Here is a 17,243-nt window from a genome sequence, read left to right on the forward strand (position 1 = left end):
GACTTTGAAGAAAGAAGTACAGAAACAGTGTGAATGAGAAGCCTGGAGACACAAAGGATAGCATTGTTCCATGTCTACTTTCTCACCCACCTGCCATTGTTCAGGCCATGTCAACTTTGGTTCCTCTGTCCCATGCTGGAGGCTGCTTTTGCCTATTGCTGATGGTTTGGAAGGAGAGAGGTGATTTCCAAGGCCACGCTGGTGGGGGAGAATCCCACTAAAGAAGTCCATGGCTCAGACTCACCTCCTTGGGCTGGATGTGGCTCTCTGCTGCAGCATCCAATGAGAGCCAAGGAGTGATACCTTTTCCCTTGTTTTCATTCATCTTTCAAAAATCAGGATTTTGAAGAAACACAAATGTTGGTGTTTCTTAAGATGACAGCAAAGCTGGGACAGGTATGTATATCAGGTATGGGTTGGTGAATGCTACCATTGCCTCAAATAATCTCCAAATTTCATAACAGCCCAAACACAGTGGAAATGTGGGCATTTGCTCATGTAGACCACCTAAGAGGGAGGAAGGTTCAAAGATATCTTTCTTGCACACAGACACACAGTGAAGGCTTTACTCATTTCTCCCAGGCTTCTAGCAGGACCTGCACATATCTTTTTTTTCCATCTCCAACTCCAAGAAGACATGTAGATCTAAACCTCAGCTCCTTAATGGAGGAGCTGCACTCTGCTGAGGCATCTCTACCTCATAGGAAGGGAATGAGATGTACAAAGTAGTTCTGCAAAAGACATGTAGAAGGGGCAGGCGTGTATTTTGAGTCAGACATACTCTCAGGGCTTGGTCATTGATGACTGGCTTAGAAATCTTGGAAGTTTGAAACTTCAAAGAAGTCTTTGAAGTAATGTCAGAGCATCTTTAAAGAAAATGAAGATAAAGAGCTGAACAGGTATACTCTCATTTCTTAACATCAGTTTATTGAACCTTAATGTGAATCTCACTCATTTGAATCAGCTATATGGGGGAAAACTTACGTCCTGTTTGGTTTAAGGTATGCAGACAAAATTCTAACTAGAAGATAGCTTAGGATCTCTCATCCCAAGAAGTGATCATGAGAAAGACATGGGAGACTTCTCCAGCTATCTCTGAACACTTTCTTTTCATGGCCTTTGCTCAGGAAAAGATCTGAAGTTTGGAATCAGAACAGAGAGCTTAGAGCCAAGAGCAAAACTTTCACTGCCTAGGAGAAAATGGAGTTGATGTGACATAAATCAAAAGTGGAAAGAAGATGGAATTAATCTGTCTGTTTTCAACCCCAATGAAAATTTTTTAACTGAGTTGTAAGTGAAACCAAAGTCAGCTGCTTTCTAAATCAAAACTAGAAAGAAAAAGATTTTAGTGCAATTGAACTGTACCACCAAGAGTCACAGTTGAATTAGAATGAGATTAATACATTGATTTCTTGAATCCCTTTGATTTACAATGGTGTACTATGTTCAGTAAAACGAAGAGGAGAGCTATCATTGGGCTCAAAGGAAGGCCTGATGCATTTATGCTAACATTATAGTCTCTGTGAATTATAAGGAAAATTCAAAGCTATTACCTAGCCTTAAGTTTTCTGCCACACGTGCAGTTCCCTAGTTCCTTAAACATGACCATGAGCAAGGCCTGGAGCTTTTATACCTTCATCTATGAAATGAGGCCAATAACTCTGGTCTGTCATTGTGAACACCAAAGAAATAATAAGGACAAGCACTGCAGACTGTGCTGTGTCATACAAACTGGAAGGTATCCCAACATTATGACCTCAGGGGACATGTGCAGGTGAGTTCCTTGAGCACAGCATCCATCTGAATGATACTCTGCTTGGTCAGATGACCATAGAAAAAGGAAGAATGCTCAGCACATTTCGTCTGCGAGTAGTTATAGGACACAGTTCTGGCTGCCTGATGGGCCTCCAATCTTCAGAGCAGGATTCTGGCAAAAGAAGAAGGTAGCTTATGGGTAGTCATGTATCAGCTATTTTGTCCTTAACCTTCCCTACTACTTGTGCTTTCAAGGGGTATGTAGAGCATGTGCCTATTCTATAGTGAGAAGGGAATGTCTGAATAGGCATCTGATTCATTTGCCCCTTTAGCAGCTTAATCATTTATTTACTCATTTATTTATTCATTTCCTCAACAAGTATTTATTAAGTAGCTGGAAAGTATCCGGTTTTGCAATAAGTAACAATAGAAGAAGTGGACAGAAATAGATATTGATCTTGCCGAATTAGAGATTGCAACTTAATTGGGGGAAATAACCATTAATCTAAAACCTGATAGAACTTGCAGTGTCTTAAGTGTCACAGGATGAGACTTAGATTCCCGCAAAGTCGAATTTCTCTCATTAGATAATCTGATAAACTGATTATCCTCAAAGGGAGATCACTGGTCAGGTCTAAAGATGCAGTTTATAGTAACATACTGTAAAATGTCTGAATCAAAGGAATGGGCCACCATCCTTCAATCAAATAAGCTTTCTGGTGACACTGCATTCATTCATCTACTTCTGATAACATCTGATAGTAAGTTAGGTTCAGAACTGAGTTAATGGTTCATTTCTGGCTCTGAGTGTGACTTCCAAGTACTAACAAGGCACACAACAGTCTTAGGATCACATGCAAGCATAGTAAGAGATACTATAAGAAGTCATGGTATTTTTCTTCAAGGAGCTTATATTCTTGTGAAGGTAAAAAGGCACACAAGTGGAGTTCATGAATATGCCTACACTTGCCAAGTACTTGGTAATGATAAAAAGTGCTCAAGGAGTATGGAAAGGAGATTACCGAGACAAGGAAATGGAGCAAGACTCTGCCAAGAAGGTGGGGGGCACTCAGATTTCAAAGGCAGGTTGAACAGAGCTGGAAGAATGCTTGCCTAGTGTGTATGAAGCTCTGTTTGATTCCTTAGTACCACATAAACAGAAAAATGACAGAAGTGGAGTTGTGGCTTAAGTAATAGAGTGCTAGCTTTGAGAAAAAGAAGTTCAAGAATAGTTCCCAGCCAAAAAAAAAAAAACAACAAAAAAAACGCAGGTAGAATTTAGATGGGCAGAGAGGAGGAAGGAAGTCATTTGAAAGAACAGCCCTAGACAGATGGCAGGGAAGCAGGCACCCACATGTAGAAAGACACGGGGAGCAAAGTGAGGTTCTGAGTGAAGCTGGAGATAGGCCTTGGGCACAGGAGCTCATTGCCAAATCACTCCCCGAGTCAGATCAAAGATACTCCACCTCCAGGTAGGGCTAGGACTGCTGGCCATCGCATGTACATAACACTCTACCTTTTTAGCTGGCAAAGCTGAACTGGAATAAAGCCTGCATTTCTCAGTCTCTATTGCAGCTTTTCTGAGCATTAGATAAGCTCAGCTGTCACAGGACATCTTTGCATGACTTTCTCTAAAAGGCAAGAGGTATGTGCCCATGGAGAAGGAGCAGGTGGAGAGAACCCAAATTCCTGAAGACTCTGGGAGCCACCCTGTCATCTGCTGAAGCTATATTGTTATCTATGTGAATATGAGAAATAAACATATTTCCTTTTTTTAAACTCATTGCTGTTTGGGCTTTTTTTTAAAAAACAAACTCATAACCAAACCTAATCTTATCTGGTACACAATGACAAATCCAGATAAGAAGAAATCTAAGGTTTTTTTTTTTAAAAATTAGTATATATTTAATTTGGAGCATGAATATCAAATGTTCAGTACTACAATCATCTGCTCAAAATCATAAAATTATTTTAGTGGGAATAACCAAAAATATTTAGCTAAACAAAGGGAGGAAATACCTGGTTGGTCATGTAAAGAAAAACAATCTCTCTCTCTTGCTCACTCATTCTCTCAGTTTTTTTAAATTATGTGTGCTACTAAGGTAAAATACAAAGGCCCAGAGAAAGTGCATTGTCAAGGATAAGAGAGGCAAGAGGGGAGGAGGAATGGTTTCTTTTGATTCCAGAATCTACAGCTCAGCTGGTTTGAAGAGTCCAAACTTCAGAGTTGCCTTCCTTAAAGTAAAGGAGGGCAAGAGTGTTTGTTTCTTTGCCACTCCCCATCTCAAAGTTCTCTGAACATCTGCATGTATATCTGGGTGACTATAACCAATATGGAATTTCATTTGATTGTCCAGATTCCCAAAGGAGAGTGAGCAATAGATCTGATGCCCCGTTAGAAAACAGGGCATTCCTTCTGCCAGTTCTAGCCATTACTGCACCTTAAAAATCAAATTGTTTTATTTGCAAACACTTCTTGTATGCATGCTTACCTACACATGCATACACATGTGCTTACTCACAAGGAGGTACAAAAGTTACACTCCCACGTCTAGCCAGTTGTTTATCCTTAGCCCTAGCTCTGAATTACAGTTTGGGCTAAAGCCAAGTCTGGTTATGTGTGTATGTGTTGGGGGTTAGAGAAAATGGAGGTTATAAAGGATCAAATGCACCTTTCAAGTCCTATTAGAGGAAGATACTACTTTCTGCCATAGATAATTTGGGAGCAAAATACAAAAGAGAAGACTGAGCTGTTTTTTTAAAGTGGTAAGGACACCAAAGCCAAAAATCTACCCAGTAGTGTTTGGAGGAGACTGAAATGCGGGAGGGGGGGGCACGGGGAGAGCAGGTAGTGTTGAATTTATCACAAAACACACATTATACTAATAGCTAGCTAGTCACTGATTTTAGTGAGGAGCATATACTGGACATTTAGTTTAATTCAGCAAATATCTTTGAACTGTTTGGTACATGCTAGGGACTAGAAGGAGGAGAGGTGCATGTGAAGGAAATAACTAGTCACTTTATCTCTATATACTTAGTCTTCCTTCACTGGTCAAGGGCATCCAGGACAGTTCCTATGGAGCAATCAGATGTATCCAAATTTTGTGCTTGATCTTGGGAAAGTGAGTAACAAAAATGTAGACAGTCACCGTAGATAATGCTGATAATGCAGGCTGATGGTCAGAGATATCAAGATTCAACAACGTCATCACGCTCCTTAAATAATGAGTCACAAATATGACTAAGGCCTTGTTTTCTTATTTTCTTAGCAATTTCGTTCTGGCAAGGCATTGGATTAAAAGGAGATAGTAAAAGTATAGTGCAAAAAAGCGTGCAAGAAAAGTTCTAGAATTCTAGTAGTATGCTTAGTTAAAACACAAAAATTGAATACACTTTCATTACAGCTAAGCATCTTGTGCACATCTTTCAGGTGAAAACTACAACTTCCTAGTTGCTAATGACCTAGTATTTGAATTTCTTATTTTTTTTTGGCCCAAATTGTTCAGTACACAGTATTGTAGCCACTCTCCACCTGATGTTGTTGGGAGCTTGATATATGGCTAGTGATAACATGCTAGAAGTTAAAATATTAAAGCTGATACATGGACAGTGACACATGTTGACTTGAAACCCCTTTGTATCACTAGGGTGAATTTTAAAAATAATTTAAAAAGCGCTTTCATTTTACCCTTTAAAACATGATCACTGGAAAATTAAAACCAGCATCAGTAGTAGCTACCTTATTCTTAGAAGAGAGCATAAATGTGGACCGCAGCCTTGTTCACCCTCTGATGATCAGGCAGAGGGCCTGCTGCATGTCAATGCCGCCCTGCTCTGCCTGACTGGGTGCTCAGAAGCTCCTTCCCCTACCGCAAGTCGCGGGCCTTCGCCTGCCTTTGCAAACTACAGTCATGGACATAAGGTCACTCAGAGCCAGCCCTTCCCTCTCCTGATAATATCACGAGCAACTCTCCTTCTGAAAGGCAATCTCTCAGCAAATCGCAGGCTGGTCATCATACAATATGAGGACAAGGAGGGGTTGTTGATGGAATGTTCTAGTACCCTTGGGAAGGTCAGTTCCAATCTGGCCTTTCTCTACCCCTCACCCTCCTCCCTCTGATCAAACCCCTATTCTCTCAGCAAACTCCTCCGGAAAGGGCCCTCAATCTCTGCATCTTCCTGGAGTCCTGCCACCCTAGAGTTCTCATCAGCAGGCCTGGGATAATGGCAGGAACAGCACAAACTCACTTCACCAGATTGAATCCCAAACACATACCTGACATCTCACGATGGTGGCTTCAAACTCAGTTTTAAGTTCTGCTTGATTTCTCCAAATGATCCTTTTGGATAAGGAGAATGGGTTGTGGAGAGATTTATTCAGTATTCCCTTTGGGTTTTTGGCAGCAGTAGGACACTGTACCGCTTAAGCCATGATTCCAGTTCTTTTGGCCAAAGCTGTTTCTCAGGTAGGGTCTCCTTTTGTCTGGGACCACCCCAGACTTCGCTGCTGTTAGCCTTGCCTTCCATGTAATTAGGATTATGGAGGTGGGCCATCATGTCCAAGCTTGGTCCCTAACTTTTGCTGGGGCTAGCCTCAACCCACAATCCTCCCAGTCTCTGTCTCCCAAGTAGCTAGGGTTAAAGGCATGAGCCGCTGCATGCAGTCAGTGAACCCTATTTTTAAAGTTACCCCCATGTTATCAGTTCTTCAGTCTCTAGCCTCTCCCCATCTCCCTTTGTCTAATCAATGATCATACCCAGTGAAGCTTGCGACCGAACAATTCCTAAAACTATTATTTAAAAAAGAACAAGGAGAATCTTTGCCACCACATCTCATGCAGCAACAGATGTTGCTCTTCTATACCTCCTATCAACTGAGTAAGTTTGTTTGTCTGCACTTAATGTTGAGGAATCCAGAATGTATGGGAGAATGATAAACGGCACCAGTGGCAGAATCACAACTAAGAGTTTCCTGACCCATGTGCCGAAATGGTATAGATACCAGTTGGTGAACAGGAGGCTTCTGTGCACCTGGTGTCAGCTGGGGTGGCTCCACTGGGACATGTGAGTTTCTTTTGCCAGTGAAGTACAGGGAGGACTGACCCAATTTATCTGCCTTATGAATAGAAAGACTTGAGCCAGGATATGGGTCTCCTGTTTCCATGCACTAAAAAACAAAACAAAACAAAAACCTCGATTGCACCTTGCAGCTAGGCTCAGACTCCATGACATTAGTAAATATTCAACCTGATGGTTGGGGCACAGGGGAGAGGTGATGGCCAGGAGATAGGAGTCAGCCAGTGCACTGCACAGGTGGAGGCCTTTCCCTTTAGGTGAAGAATAGATTTGAATTGCAGGTGATCCCCTTCACCTCCAGGGCCCTCTCAATTTCTTGACCCGAGGCACTCCTGACCTGGCTCTGCCCCCTGAAGCAGAGCAGGTAATCTTCACCCTTTCACAGTCGTCATTCTCACTCATTCAGCAGCACAGGGCCTGTGCTGCTCTTGGGAGAGAGACGAAGCTTATTGTCAACACTCTTTTTTCCATCCTTATCGCTGATGGCTGGAGAAAGATGCTGCCATTCACAGGGTTTTCAAGCAACTCAGAGCAAGAGGGGGAAGGGTTTATAGTTCTGGGGACCAGTGATCCAGAAACTTGTTTACAGGGAGGTCTGCGACCTTAAGCCAAACAAACATTTGAGTAGCAACTAACATTTGTGTAAACCAGCAAATTTTCAAGGATATTACCCTTGATTCTCAGAATTAGGGGTTCACTCTATCCAGTACCAGAGGAAATGCGCTTCCAGTGCTTAATTTTCCAAAAGTGATTGAGGTTGGATCTATTGAAATTGGTCTTGTTGATTGGTTTTGGTGCTGGCTCTAGGGCTTGAATTCAGGGTCTTGCCACTGTCCCTGAGCCTTTTTGTGCAAGACTAATGCTCTATCACTTGAACCACAGCTCCACTTCTGGCATTTGGTAGTTGATTGGAGATAAGAGGGTCATACACTTTCCTGTGCAGGATGGTTTTGAACAGAAATCCTCAGATCCCAGTGTCTTGAGTAGCTAGCATTATAGGTATGAGCTACGAATGCCAAACTTTATTGAAATAGTTTTAAGAAGAAGAACAAGAGAATAGAAAGTGATGGGAAGGATGAGTCTGATTAGGAGACATTGCATGCCTATATGGAAATGTCACAATGGAAATCCTCTTGTGCAACAAATATATGTTACTAAAAATGTTAAAAGCAATAGCAACAACAACCCAGAGACTGAGTCTCAACAGAATGGGGATATAAATGTCCCAAGTCATCCTTTTTCTCTCCTTCTCTTTCTTCTTCCCATTCCTCCCTCTCTTCACCCCTTCTTTCTTCCACCCTTTCCTGCCTTCCTTTTTAATTTCATGGGGACAGATGGTCTCTAACTTACAGTGGTTTTATTTACCAATCAACTCTACAATGCTGCATACACTTTGAGTAGAACCCTTTGAATTTTGATGTTTTTCTGCTAGGAATATGTGCCCCACTCCTCTCCTGAGTGCCTAGGTGTGTGGAAGCTCTGAGAGATGGGACAACAACCTACATTCAACTTACAATGGCTTTATCAAGACATAGCCCTATTGTAAAATGAGGGACATCTGTATATGCCAAGCATGAAGCATTGTATGTGTTGAGCATTAAAGAAGAGAGAAAGGCCATTCCTCTCATGGAGTTTTGCCAGGTAAAAGTTTTGCCCATTATTGCAAACAATCAGATTTTCCTTGGACATCTTAGCTCTTCTGCATCTTTAACTTCATACGTAGAATATTTTCCATTTAGTCACTTCTTTGTGATCTAAATTAATTGAGACCAATAGACAGTAAATTAAGCACAGACCATGTTATGACATTTACAATTTACTTTAAAATAATTCTACATGGACAGTGTAATACTACTCTGGGTGTATGTATCTGTGTTTTCTCCTGAGACTTTCTCCCTCCTCGACAACGATTGTCCCGAGATTTACCCATAGAGTTACACATAGCTGTAGTTTATTCACTATTTATTTACTATGGAGGAGCAACACACTATAAAAATAGAGCACATTTTTTTATGGGCTAATGTAGGGAGGGCTGCAGAGTGTAAAGTGAAAAAGGCCTTGAAGACCAAGCATGCCCCAGGGGAGGGTAAAGCAGTGGGAATATGGGGCCTACAGTCAGACCAATATCAACACTGGCTGGGATGATAAGATTCAGAATGGGCTTGTTGTTCCACACACATAGCATTGTTGTGGAAATCCCCAAGGCTGCGTTACTTTCCTGTTGGTTCCCGTAACAAACAACCACAAATTTAGTGGCTTGAACCACACAAGGCAGTTTTCTTTTTGTTCCAGGGTCAGAAGTCTGGAGAGCCTCATAGGACCACGGATGTATTCATAGGGCTGGTTCCTTCTTGAGGCTGCTCCTATTTTGTTCAGCCTTACAAAGGTTGCCATTATTTGTGGCTCACTACATCGCTGTTGTCCCTTCTGATGTCACCCTCCTGCTGCTGTAGCTGGACCTCTTACAAGGACACATGTGCGCGCGCGCACACACACACACACACACACACACACACACACACACACACACACACACGTCTCGCCCAGATAATCCAAGGTAATATCTGTATCTCAGGATTCTTAACTTATTCAAACTTCCCTTTTGCCACATTTGGTAACATTGTCAGCACCGAAGCATTGTATATCTTTGGGGGCTATACAACCTCCTACTTCAGTGTGTGGAATTCATCTGGCCATGAATGGGGAGAGGGACATCACCCCTGCACCTCGTTCGCTATATGAAGAGAAGTATAGATCAAAGAGGAAAAGTGGCTGGCTTATTGTCACACCAGTGTCAAAAGTGGCTGGCTTATTGTCACACCAGTGTCAGGAATCTTGAAGCTGAGTTCTGGAGTCTACCCTCCATAACTACCGCAAGCTGAATCTGGACTATGCCCTCTAAAACTTCCAGACGACAGCAAGGACCCCTCTCCTTACTAGAGCCATAATGTGTGACTGGACCAGTGTTCCAATGTCACTGGTTCTCAGAACTAAGGGAAAATGACAGGTTCCTGGGCCTCATTTCTTTCATTAGACTAAACACATTATAAGTAGTTCTATTCTGCTGTAGTCATTCTATTATTATGAGTTCTATTTCTAATTATGAGTAGTTTTATTCAACCCACCCCACAGCAACCTACCATGCAACCTCTACCACATAATGACTTAACACAAACCACCCACCATGCAGCCACCTGCCACACAAGTTCTTCATTTGATCTTTTCACATGCTCATAATCCTAGGATGGCTGAAGCAGCATTGAAGTACAATGAACATAAGCTGGGCACAGTGATTCACAGCTGTATGCTACCAATGGGGAGGTAGAGAAGGAGCAGCCTGAGTTTATGGCCAGCCTGGATTATACAGTAAGACTCTCTCTTCAAACAAACAAAATGAAAGAAAACAGGGAAGAAAGAAAAAAAACAGGACATGATTTACATAGAACGTCAACTTTCTCAAGGCTGTTGTTTCTCAAAGAAGAAAAGAGAATAATTTCTAAAAGTTAGTTAACTGAATTTGATCAACTTTTGGAATAAGACAGTAAAGGATGGACCATTCTGTGCTGCGTGTGTCATTAAGTTACAATTTTGGATTAGTTAAAGAGAGGAAACGGAAATAAATTACACATAAGCATTCGTATGTGCCTGTATCTTTCTCAAGACAAATAGTAGATCAAAATGTGAAAAGGATGAGTAGGAACTCTCAAGAACCGAACAATCCTTATTCAAAGCCAAACCAGGAAAAGAAAGTCTATGAGATTTTATTGCCAATGAATCACAAGAACCTGGAAATGGAACTGTGTCTCAAGTAGTAGAGTGCTAGCCTTGAGCACAAAAAAGCTAAGACACAGTGCCCAGACCCCAAGTTTAATCCCCATTACTCACTCACATGCACACACACACACACACACACACACACACACACGCACACACATACACACACACACACACACAAAAGCACATTGGTGGGGGTTTTATTGTATTTAATATTTAAAGCATCTAGATAAAAAGCTCAAAATCCAGGTGCTTTGACACTGCCCAGAAAGGCACTGAGAAGTATGCCACCAAACAATAAATGTGTATTTTTTTCCATTAGCAGATAAAGGTCTGAAACAAACCCACAGCTCTTGCTTCCATTGTGAGTTAAAGCATCTGTTGTGTTAAGTTGCTAAGCCAGCCCAGTACAGCTCATAGGAGTTTGGATTCCAGCTGAGCTCATATTAGTACTTTTCCTTCTTGATGGGGCTGGAATCCCCACCTTCCCATTCCAGTGTACTGTGCCCTGGGCCTCTGGGTCTCCTTGATAGACAGTTGTGAGGGTCTCACCCCCTGCCCCATCTGCTATGCTGCTGGGATCCAGCCAAGCCCCTCCCAGGTAGAGCACACTCTGCCACAGCGCCGTGCCAGCAACTCATGATGGAGAATGATGTGCCCAGCATGACCCTCTGCTCAGGTGCTGACACGTATGACGTCCCGTCCCACCTCTGGGCCACTCTACAGATGTGCTGCCTCCATTTGAAATGCCCTCCCATGCTGGTGTACTGCACCAGCCAGCAATCTGCTCTAAGTTTCATGATGTTGCTGTACACCCACCCACCATGCAACCACCCACCACACAGTGACCCATTACACGACAACTCACCACACAACAACCTACTGTGTAACCTCCACCACACAGTGACCCACTACATGACAACCCACCATGCAACCACATACCACAGAACAACCTGCCACACAACAACCTACCATACAATTATCCACCATGCAGCCACCTACTATGCAATCACCCACCACTGAGAGCCTTCTCTTTCTCCGATACCTAGTAACCATGATCTATATAAAGTTTCTACTTCTGATGTGCTGGGAAAAAGTAGGCTCTTCCATTTCCAAAACCTAAAATCCAATTTGTAACATTGTCTGATTTCCAAGAGATTAATATTCCCACCATGAGCAATTCCAAGCTGTCAAAAGTTTAACAACTAGTTTCACATCTCCTAAATATTTACCGGTGGACTCTGTCACTGATTTAATCCCCTAGTAGAGTTGATCACTACTATTTTTTAATCATTGGCACTACTTTTTGTGCGTAGTGGGCTACACGATGGGCATGTGAATACTAGCTTAGTTTCCTGCTAGAGGGCAGGACATAGTGTAAAGCACATAGACTCTGGAATTGGACACTGCATTCCCAGCCCTGTCTTGGTGCTTGCCTGCTCTTTACTCGTCTTTCTGCTTGTTTTCTAATCTATGAAGTGGTCTTATTAGGTTTGTATTGCCTTTTCTGTGGTTGGAGTATGGCACGTCTCAAGCAAAATTCATGCTGCAGTTTGATTGCCATTGTGAGTTAGAGCCTTTGAAAGTCATGGCTCAAGTGGGAGAGAGCTTGGCTAGCAAGTGCAAAGCCTACATTTCAAACCCTTGCATTTTACTAACAACAAAAAAGGAAGTGGAGGAAGATAAAGAGAAGATAAGAGGTTATTAGATTGTTAGACGAATTGTTTATAGCCTTTCTCAGGTGGCTGGAATAGTTTCCATGGAGACATTATAACGCAGGGCCACTCTTCATGTTTTGTCTCCTCCACACACCTGCACTTGCCTTTCCCCTTTCTACAAAGTGTTGACACAAGACCCTTGCTGGATATGGCTGCCCAATATAGGACTTCCAGCCTTCAAAAACATAAGCTAAACAAATTTCTTTATTTTTCAAATACAAATGACCGTGGGTAGTCTGTTACAGCAGACACTATACCACAAATCAGCATAAACTCAACTGTCTGTGATACACATTGCTTTGCTCTAGTTGTGTCTGTGGAAAATTTGAGTGCAATGATAATGGGTTCAGGGACTCAAGGGGCTGAAATCCAGGTGATTACCATGCTGTGCATTCATATTGAGGCTTAACTAAAGTAAATCTGCTTCTCACTTACACACTTGGTCATCAAGAGTGCAGTTCCTTGAGGCAGTAGGCTGAATGTGTTTGTCTTCTTGCTGCCTATTGGTTGGTGTTGCTCTTAGTACCTGGCCCCTTCTCATGGCTCCGTACTCCTCCTCCATTATCCAAACCAGCTGTGGCATATCTCCCAACCCGTAAGTCCTTCTCACCCCTTAAATCTCTCCAGGAAGTGTCCAGTCCCCAGTTAAGTTACCAAGAAAATCCTTCTTGAGATCAATTGATTGGTGATGTCAATCGTAACTGGGAAATCTTCTTGGCATATGACATAGCACAATTACTGAAATGACATTTCATCTAATTTACAGGTTCTACTGGTATTCAGCAGGTCATTATCCACAGGTGAGAGATATACAGGGTTCTTAGAATTCTGCCTCCCAAAATACAGCTAATAATAGTATCGACCCTAAAAGATTGTGAATTATGTATGAAATGCATTCAGAATAGCGTTTGGTGCATAGTAAATGCTCAGTAAATGTTAGCCAAAGGTATTACTAAATGAGAGATTTTTTTTTCAGTGAATAGTTCTTGGATTATTTATCTTGGCTCCAGAGCCAAGATACCTCTGGGAACCCAAGAGGTGTTAGTTAAATCAATGAATGAATCTCTCATACAAATATATAACATAATGTTTCTTTAATATTAGCAGATTTGGAGGCCTTCTAGTCCAGTGTCCTTATTTTAAGTGTCATAAAAATCAAGGTCCAATTCGACAGTGACAGCCACTGATGAGGGGAAGAACATGTACTAGATATATATATGCTCACACATCTCGTATGACTCTTCCTCAGATATCTCTGTGTGCTGTAGTCTATACACATTGCATTGCAGATGACATTGATCTCTAATTCTTTCTTGGTTATTTTATCCAGCAAGTCTCTCAGCTACCTAGGGTATATGGTTTCCCCTTTAGCACATCTCCTTACAGCACCTAGCTGAGCTCTGGGTCCCTATGAGTGGAGTGAATTATGCCAAGCCGTGACATTATGTTCTGTTTGTCATCTGACTATATGGCCAATTAAGATACCAAAGACATTATCAGCAACATGCCTTTGTGCCAGTTCTGAGAGAAGCAGATGATTTTAGGAATCGTCAATCCCTTAAGCACATTTCATTCTGTCGTTTCCCAGGTCTTTTGTATGCACAAGTTCTGATCCAAAGATAATAATTATTCTTAGAGAATATTGGCTATGCACATGTCCCTTCTTGCACCAAACACTTCCATGATTCATTGTATTCTATAACTCTTACCACTTGGTGGGTATTGAGATAGAGTCTAGCTACGCAGTTCAGGTTGAATTTCGGATCCTCATACCTTAACCTGCTCATAACTGGGGTTATAAGTGTGATCAACCACACTCGTTTCTATTATAATTTAAAAAGCTATCTAGTATAATTATTTTTGTTATATATTTTCCCCACTGACATATAAGGTCCTTGAGTTTTGTTCATGCCGAATCCTAGCCCTTGGATCTAACACAGTGCTTGGTATAATACAACTACTCAATAAATACTTTTTGAGGGGGAAAATGAAATGGAAAGAGGTGTGCTAGGAGAAGCTGAACTGGATTCTGTCCCTCCAAATCTCCCAGAGTATGTTTTTTTATATATAGTTTTTGTGTAGTTGATATACAGAAAGGTAACATTTACTGAGTCTGGTACAATAAGTACAATGATCTTTGAACCATTTTTCCCCCTTCTGTCCTTCTCTCCTAATTCTCCCTATTGACCTATGGGTGGCTTCTCCCTTGAAAGAGCACCAGTGTATACAAGAAAAGCTGTTCTGTAGTTGAGAAGAAGCTCTCAGATTTCCTCCAATGAGGGAACTGAGACCCAGGGATGCAGCCTACCCAGGTTCCACATTCATTGTTTGGGCTGGAACCTCAAATCTGTTGACGGTCAGATCTTGGCTATTTCAACTACACTCTTCCTGAAGAAGTATCATTAAATTTGTTTCTCTGCCAGATAATGGCTAATGTTTTAAGTGATTACGTTGATCCAAAAATCTTTTATCAGGTGGAAGCATGAAACCTGATAGAACAGCCACTGACTATAAGGAAGCACAAAAAGATACCTAAATGGATATATAGATCAGATTTCAGTATTAAACATATAATGCCATTAGTCATGTGAATTCCTTCCCTGTAATGGAATTTAATTATGATTACACTCACCTGAAGCTACATTTACAGGAATTAAAGGAGAATATTTCAGGCATCTGACCTCTGTGATGAGTAAATGAACACAGGAAAGAAAAGAGGAAAATCTGTTTAGCTCTGCCTTTCTCTGACACAGGTACTCAGGGTTAAGGGCCAGGAGAGAGAGCTAAATCTGGAAGCATTCAGCTTAGGTTTCCCTCTCTCTCTAGTGGTAACCAGCTAGGGAGATTGGGGCAAGTCATTGCCTGGGGTCTCAGTGGCCACTTTGAAGAAGGTTACCTCTGCTCTGCAGAGACAGGCAAGTGAGGTCCCACACTCCTATAGGGAACTCAATTTCAGACTTTAGAGTACACCAGAATCACCTTGAGAACTGGAGAAAAATGTGCATTTGCAGAAATCTCAGGGTCTAAGAGTCTTCACTTTGGTATACATACAGACATGGAGACTGCAAAGAAGCCGAGGAGAAATGTTCTAAGTGTTTTTATTTAGAATGTTAGAACATTACAGAAATGTTCTAATGCTTTTAGAGGAATGTTCTAAACAGTGCAGGATTTCTGTTTAACTTCAGTGAATTGGTTTGAAAAAGCATCTACATTTTCACAATCAGGCAGCTAAGTTGCAGATTTATTGTAACTTAACTGAGGATCTTGTTATGAAAGAGAAGGTGAAGACCAAAGGAAAGAAAAAAAAGATTGTCCCAGTAGAAAAATGAATAATTTCCAGTCTGTTTAGTTGAGCAAATGTCATGGGGACTTACTGCATGCACTCGCCAACCCCAGATGGAAAAAGAAGAGAGAAGAGAGTTTGGTGGACTTCAAAACCTTGGCTTTTCATTGAAGAGTTCCCATGACCACACACACATATGCTTTTGCAGGCTTGGGACTGATGAAGAAGAAGCAACAGAAGAAATTGAATGGAAACAAAGTATAAATGGGGACCAAGACATGTGAAAGGGTACCAATGTATGGGAATTAATGCACCTTCTATCTGGCAAATGCCATGTAAACCTTCTATTAATTACAATAAAAATATATGAAAAAAATAAAGGATGGCTATTATGTACCAAGGTCACTGCTACTACTTGAGACTGGAGCAATAGCACATAGGAAGATTGAGGGGCTAGACATTGACAGTAGAACTTGAAATCCTCTTCAGAGAGCCACGGTCTCCTCTGATATAGGTACAAACCCTAAGGTCAAGAGTGCTTGGTCTCAGCCAATACACAATACAGATGAGGGTCAGGTTCAAAGCATAGGCTGCCAGAATGTATTGTAATAGAGGAGACAGACTGAGCCAAATGGGTGCATATTCTGTCATTGTAGAATTTGGAATGGGTACAGTGGGCCTCCATGTTACCTTCTGAAAATTAAAGCAATAATCAGTGATGGAACATGATGATGCACTGCTTCAGTGTACTGCAGGGCAAAGCAGACGTCATCACTCCAGCTAGATAGATTAGACTCTTTTCCAGGGGCAAGATGATGCTAAGCTACATCCTGAACTTTAAAGATGTATTCTCATGATGAATTCTCACGTTGAAAGCAGGCTGACCCCAGGCTATTGTCTTCTGATTAACGACCCATTTGTTCCCTTCCCTTCCATTCCTGTGCTCCCACGGTGAGCAGGATCTTTCTTCCTGATCTGAGAAGCCCCAGGGCCAGCCGCTGAGTGAACATAACACCTGTCACAGCCACCTGAAGTTCTTTTATGTGTCTAGTCACCCAGCAGCCAAAGAGACCTGTGTTATCAGGAGAGCATCCATGACCTGTACAAGTTTCCTTCATACAGTCTGACAACCTCAGCAAGCCCTTTGAGGTCTGGGGTCAATGCCTTCCACAAATGGTGTCCATGCTTCTTGAGGAATCGTCCTTGGGGAGAGAGCACTGTGTCTTCCGTCACCTGATAGGTGAAAGTAGCCTCTGTTTTCCAGTTAAATTCAATGTCCAAAGATCAGTTCGGGTGGGGGAGGGGGGCCCTCACCCTATTTGGCCTCCAGGGTATGGCAATGGAGGCCTTTTCTCCTATTTTCACTTACCACATTCTCTGAGAAATAGTTGTGTAACACTTGTAGTTTACCAGTTACCACATTAAATACTTGAGACCTCAGGAGCTCCCAGACTAGTGGAAGAGACAGAATAAGCCATTGTAATTACAAGTGTGAGTTAGCCAACATGTCATCTAGTTAAAGGAGAGGAAAGGCAGGATGCAGAATAAAGCTAGTTTATTCAGTTTAGAGTGTGTGTGTGAAGGACAGCTGCCTAGAGGAAGGGGCCCAGGCTAAGATAGACTGTGTGGGATCT

The sequence above is a fragment of the Megascapheus bottae genome, chromosome 10, assembly GCF_031878675.1.
Source record: "Megascapheus bottae isolate mThoBot1 chromosome 10, mThoBot2.hap1, whole genome shotgun sequence".
Taxonomy (NCBI): Eukaryota; Metazoa; Chordata; class Mammalia; order Rodentia; family Geomyidae; genus Megascapheus; species Megascapheus bottae.